Raw genomic sequence first — 6,576 nt, 5'->3', positions numbered from 1 at the left:
AGTTATATGTTCTCGGAGCTGACAAATAGTTACTTGGTGTGTTGAGGATCTTGTCTCACCAATTTCAAAAATATTTTTCAACTTAAAACTGGAGCAGCTTTTCTGCTTCAAGATGGCTCTTTCTAAAAAGGACTCAGACAGAAACGTTTATATTTTCTAAGTGTCCTTAGGAGCTAACAAGAAAAGTCCCAGGATTACTCTGACTCCATGTTGGCCTTGAAGGGAAGAGGAACCCATTCATTTGGGCAAGGTGGGAAGTTGATGTTTAATGTGTTAAAGTGCAGACACAGGGCTTGTGCTGGAAAACTCTAGGTCTGAAGATAAACAAGAGATTAAAGGGCTAGGAGAGAGGAAGGGGTCTGCTGGTGCTCGCACTCTTTTGTAGCCATCTGGAAAATAAGAGTCATATGGGTAACAATGGCTGATGCACTTGGTGTGATGACTTAAAACTTACCGGAAGTAAGAAGCAATGGGCCATCAGTAAGTGCACTGGTAACCTGTTCTACCTCCATCACAGGACTCTGGTATTCCACGCACTAAAATCTTGGAAAAATCAGTGAATCTCTCAAGTTTCCTCAGTGGAATCTTGGAGATAATACTCTTCCCCATGAGCTTTTGTGATGAAATGAGGTACCTAAAACTGTGTCTGGGAATCAGTGGATTTGAAAATAGGAGTTTTGCAGTTTAACTGGTGTGTTGTTTTTTTTCCACGGTGGATGCGATTCCAGCCAGGTTTAGTACATTGGAAGCTGTAAACAGACATCTGTCTTACTGTAATAGTCACAGGGGTTCTTGTTATAGGTAACAGAAACTGTGACTAATGAGGTAGAAAATGCACTAAGAAATGGAGGGTAACTCTTGAAACCCAAGGATGCTTGAACAACCAGATCATCATTCAGCTTCCAGACACATTGTGTAAGATCATGTTACAGAGTGGCCTTGCTGACTAAAACACCACCACTCCTACCTTCTACAGTCCCCTGCCACCTTTGCTGAAATCCTTTCCCAGACACAATGCACTGCAACCACTGCCTCTCACAGGGCCAGCTGCCCCTGCCACCCCCCTCAGGCCAAGGGATCAGGCAGCTACTCCTCCTTCCTGTCGCACCAAACCCCAGTTCTTGCATTAGTGATCTCATTCGTTGAGCCTGACACCAAAGTCGAAGGAATCAGGAATTTCAAGAGTTCTAATAATAAAGATGGAAGTTCTCCAAAATAGGAAGGATGCTCCAAAATTGCTAATCAAGAGAAAGAGCACACTGTCTATTGCAGATAACTCCCAAGAAGGAAGATTTTCTGCATTAAGTGATTCTTGTGGAAGACACAGCTGACTGGGTGCTCCCTGTCTGTGAGTGACTAGTCTGCTGGTCTCTGGAGGTTTGTCCCAACTGGCTCAGCACACCTTGGTAACCTGGCTCAGGGGCTATTGGAATCCATTTCTTCTCTTTGCATGAACTTGAAAATACTGAAACTCTGAGCAAAGTTGGTGTTACTAACTTCAAAACTATTTATTTGTACATGCTGTGGTAAATTTGGCTAACAAATATTTATATTAGGATTTCATGCTTAAAATAATGATTCCATTCATCCTGAGTAAAAGAAAATGGCCTAAATACAATGGCAATGTAAGATTGCTAACAATGTTGAGTTGGTGTTAATTAAAAACTTGGTTTGGGACGACATGATAAAATATCAGAGAAATAAGTACTGATGACATGTCTTATCACACTAAATGTTACAAATTGGAATGAGGGTGCCAGAGAAATGGGATATTAAAATTTCATAACCAAGGGGAAAATCATGGAAATAATTAAAAATTGAAGCTTTCCATCTAAAGAGTTCATATAAATCAAAGCTTTCTTTAAAATAATATACATAAGGAAAGAAGCTAAAAATTGTATCAAAGACTTAACCTTCAATAGTTGTAAGATGAAATCTAAAAATAGCAATAGTGTAAATGTTTTACTTTTACTCCATAAAAAGAAAAAAGAAATAACATTTTTTTCAGTTTGGGCCAGTTCACAGGAAGATATTTTACATTCAAGTTACTATTAATTTTAATTTCTTGAACTTTGTACTCTTGGACATTTACATCTCATGTGCATTGCAAGTTCATCTATTTTTAATTACACTAAGTGATAAAAATTTTCAACTGAGGTCAGAGAAATTGAAGTTTATATGTCAAATATATTAATGTCACAGCCTTAAATGAACAAGATTTCAATATTGGTAAGAACTTTTCTCTCCTCCAGTTTAACTTTCTATTACAGACAAACGTTAATACTAAATGGTTTGTTTTTACTAAGAGCATTCTGCCCCTGTCCCCTTGTTTTATGGAGAAGAGAAATCTGAGGTTTCACTTGGTTGGGTCAGTTGACCAAGGTTAGAGTGTAATAAAGCAAGACTTGGAAGCAACCAGTGTTAGTCCTTCTTGCTTAAAATATTAGTAACAGTTATTACTAGCTGGTGTGTAGCAGGTTTTCTATATGCCCAACACTATCTTGAGCACTATACAAGTATCTTATAATTTAACCTTCACAAAACTGTGAGGTAAGTGCAAATATTATCTCCATATTGGATAAGAAATTGAGGCACAGAGATAGAATAAGCCCGGAAGAGCTGTTATAAATCTTGAGTGCATCAGTCCATCTCAGAGCCCAGGCTACTAAATACACCTTTCCTCTAAATTTTAGTGTACTTTCTTTTAAAATATTTCAGATTGTGATTCTTCCTGTTTCAAGACTGAATGTCAAGTTGGAAAGTACATTTTGAAGTTTCTGTTTTAAAATGATGGATATGTGAGAGGACTGGTATTACACCAAAGAACAAGGTAGAGCTATCCATACCCACATACACAGAGTTAAAAGCTCAGGAGGCAGATAAAAGAGATAAGAGAAAATATAGGAGAAAGTGTTAACATAGGGAAAATACAAGAACTTGTGGGAATCAAGTCAAGGGTCATAATTTAGTCAAACAGGCTGGAGATAGTCTTCCAAAATGTATTATGCTTTACTGATATGCAAGTGGTATCTTTGTGAGGAGTAATTTCAGGCAGAGGATGTGGAAATCTCAAAGATATGATGGCAGGGGGATATGATCTATTGAAGGAGCCAAACGCAGGTTAACACAGTGCCTGACAAGGGATGGTGAGCGTTCCAATATTTGAAGCTGGAGAAATGTATTGAGAAAAAAAAATCATGTAGGGAATTTAAGAAATCTGCACGATAGCCTAATGGAATTAGAAAATCATCAAGGAATGTTTAATTAAGTCCTACATTGTCAGATATGCTTACTTGGATTGCTTGGTCTGCAGAGTGGAGGAAGGACTGTAATGGAACAAGACTAGACACAGAGATATAAGCTTTCCGGCTGTTCCAAATGTCCAAGTCAGCTAGGTCAGGAGGATTTTATTGGGGGAGGAACAAATGAAAGATAATGGAAATGTTTGTTAGGTGAAATTTACATGTTTTGGACTAAGTACATGCGAAAGATGACACAGAGAACAGAGTACAAGTGAACTTTTTGATTTCTAATCTTGGTAACTAGGATAGGGCCATGCTATTTACTAAGTCCTAAGTCAGGGAACACTACATGAGGGCATGAAGATGTTGAGTTTATTTTTGAAATACTGAGTTTGGAGCACTTGAAAGAGAGCCAAGAAGATGTGTCAGTGAGGAATAGAGCTTACAAGCCAGTTTAAGCAGTCAATGAACATTTTTAAGTCATTAGTTTATAGTAGACATTGTAAAGAGGAACTTTCAGAGATGTCATCTTTTTTTTTTAACTTGGAAAATCTCAAGCTATAAAAGGGTCCATAATGTAAAAAGTTTGATAGTTAAATACAGAATATGTTTATAAGATCATAAATGTTGCATTCATTTTCTTGTAAATAATTTTTATAAAGATAGTAAAGTAAATTCATTATTAGAAAAACTGCTGTGTACCCTTGGTAATACATAGTTTTAGAATAGTGATGGAGAGACAGCAATTTTGAAACATAAGGGCTACAGTTTCCTTGTACTAAAGAAATAAGTATGCTATCCTTGTCATGACTTTGCCGACTTGCAGTAATGAGTGAACCACTTTGAATTATATGAAGGTTAATTAACTGGTCATTCTTGAGGAGAGCGTGACTCTCTTGTGGGTCACTTGTGAGGCACAGTAAACGTGTGCCAGGTTTAACTTGACATTCCTGTCTCAGGCCATCCTTCGTTTTGCACACAATTCTAAATGTGCGTTTTTGTTACATTTTGATTGCTACCATGCTTGTGAATTAGCAAGGTCTAAACAGCTGGGTGAATATACGAATTAGATGGGTTAGATTTGTTCAATGGCACAGTTTCTGGGGAAATAGGCATTTGAAATGACTAATGGAAGCATGTCTCTAACAGGTCCCTACAGTACTGGTCAGTGCAAAACTAATTGAAGAGAAAAGAAATTTCACAAAAAAGTAAAACATTTGGCTGATAAAAGAGGCCAAACACATTTGAAATGGCTTGAATGATTTTTGTAAAGGATAAGAAAGCATAATAGGCAGGAAATTACAGATGGATTCTTGAAATGATTCTGCCCAAGGCCTCGTATCTGAGGGTACAGGCTCTTCAATGCCAAGTATCAAAAGTTAATGTATCTTCTGGAGATGCACAATGAAAATCACTCGTTGCTTTATGATTTTATGAAGAATCCTGCCACCAGCAAGCCATGACTTCTTTTATTTAGTCAAACATTTCACCTTGTGATGTAAGACACCAAAAAAGTATACTCTAGACAGGTACTGTGGTGTGCACCTGTAGTCCCAGGTATTACAGAAGCTGAGGTAAGAGGATCACCCAAGCCTAGGAATTCAAGGCCAGTCTGGGCAACATAACAAAACTCCATGTGAAAAAATAAATTTTAAAAATGATAAGTAGATCAAAAAGGAAATTATTTTTTAATAAAACTGTACAATAAGTTATGTTGGTGATTTTCATAAATGTAAAATGTACAGTTAAATGAATTAAAAATTTATGATCCAGTGCATAAATCTCTGACACTTTTGATACACTAAAACGTATAGTGGATATTGCTTTGTGTTATTTAACATAAAGTATGTATTGTCTTAAAACATTTCATATACTTAGGATTTTAATTATTTTACCCAGCTCACTAGGTCTAGCTGAAATTATTGTAGAATTGTAGAAAAATATCAACTCAGTTTAAGGTGGTAAAATGACATTTGACTGGGTTCTATTGTAACTGGTATTGTGGCTCTTTTGATTTGTTTCCAGTGCTGAAAATAAATATCATTTATTTTAATATTCTCTTTCTTTGGCAATATAACAACAGGCTAGTAAGCCAAGAATGATAATAAAGCATGTGCTTCTTTCATTAATATTTTCATGATTAGCTGCTTGGGGATTTATGGATGTGATGTAGGAAACTAAGAGTGAACTAGAATATAGATTCCCTCCAGATAGAGCCAGACACCATATATTTTTGTAAATATGAATAAGGTGTGTGCATTGCCAAAGTTTTTAGTATAATCATAAATATTCAAATTCCCTAGTTTTCTGATTCCAAGGATAAGAAAACAAGTGATTGCTTTATTTAAAATCACCTCATTGCTTCTCGGCTTTTTGGCAAAGATTAGATGTAGTATCTGTTCTTATTAGTTTAACAGCATCTCATAACTGTGTGGTGGAGACAAAGATATCATTTTATGCTAGGAATGTGTTTTGTGTGTGTGTGTGTGTAGGAGTAAAATGAGAGAAAGGAAATAAAATGTTTTATATTCCCAAGTATGTATACACATACACACACAGGCACATTTCCTAAGTCAAAACTATTATCTCAATATTTCTAGGACTTTATTATCTGATTGAGTTTATATTGTGATTGTCTTCTGATGAATGAGGAAAAATGAAAGCATGTATAGCTATGAGAGCAGGCATATTGTACTCCTTGGGTATGATAATTTCTGATTTCACTTCTTGATGATTAAACATGTGTTTTATTGCATGAGAATATACTATGTAAATTTTTCAAAGTTATAACTCAAGTTCATGCAAACATAAGTCTTTGAATAAATATAGATGAAATTTATTTTAAAACAATAAACTATGTTCAATATAGCATATGGTCAAAGGATATGTTCCTTGAATTTTTAAATATTTTTATCTCTACTCCATCTTTTACCAAATGTATATTTATCAATACTGTTCCTTAAAATCTAGTTTTCCCTTCAATGAAATGGGATAATAATCCTTAGAAATGATGTTTCAAATACTTAATGACTTAAAAGACTTGGGTTAGTCAAAGGAAAGTTGTCCATTGAATCATACTGAATTATATCAATTCCTGCAACATCTAACTTAAATGTGAAATGAGATGAATATGAGAATTAAAATAAATCATGTGTAAAGAACCAGAAGAAAATGCTTAACATATGTAGGCCAAAGTAGCAAATGTCAGCTGAGAGCTTTATTTTCTTATTTGGCTGACCTCTCAGCATTAATTAAACAGACCGGGTAAATCAGAGATTTTAAACTGTTGAGGATTGAATTAAAGACTAGTAACCGATGGTTAATTCTCAAATCT

The 6,576-nt window shown here is 35.4% G+C and overlaps 1 pseudogene; it reads left to right on the top strand.

Moving 5' to 3' along the window:
- The first annotated feature begins 5,599 nt into the window (after nt 1-5,599).
- On the top strand, nt 5,600-5,713 carry LOC147823427 (U2 spliceosomal RNA; annotated as a pseudogene).
- The last annotated feature ends 863 nt before the right edge of the window (nt 5,714-6,576 follow it).

This window comes from Heterocephalus glaber, unplaced genomic scaffold, assembly GCF_053883595.1.
Source record: "Heterocephalus glaber isolate CG9 unplaced genomic scaffold, H.glaber_assembly_v1.0 deba00001586, whole genome shotgun sequence".
NCBI lineage: Eukaryota > Metazoa > Chordata > Mammalia > Rodentia > Bathyergidae > Heterocephalus > Heterocephalus glaber.
Note: the sequence above shows the minus strand (reverse complement) of the source record. Positions and strands in the feature narration are given on the sequence as shown.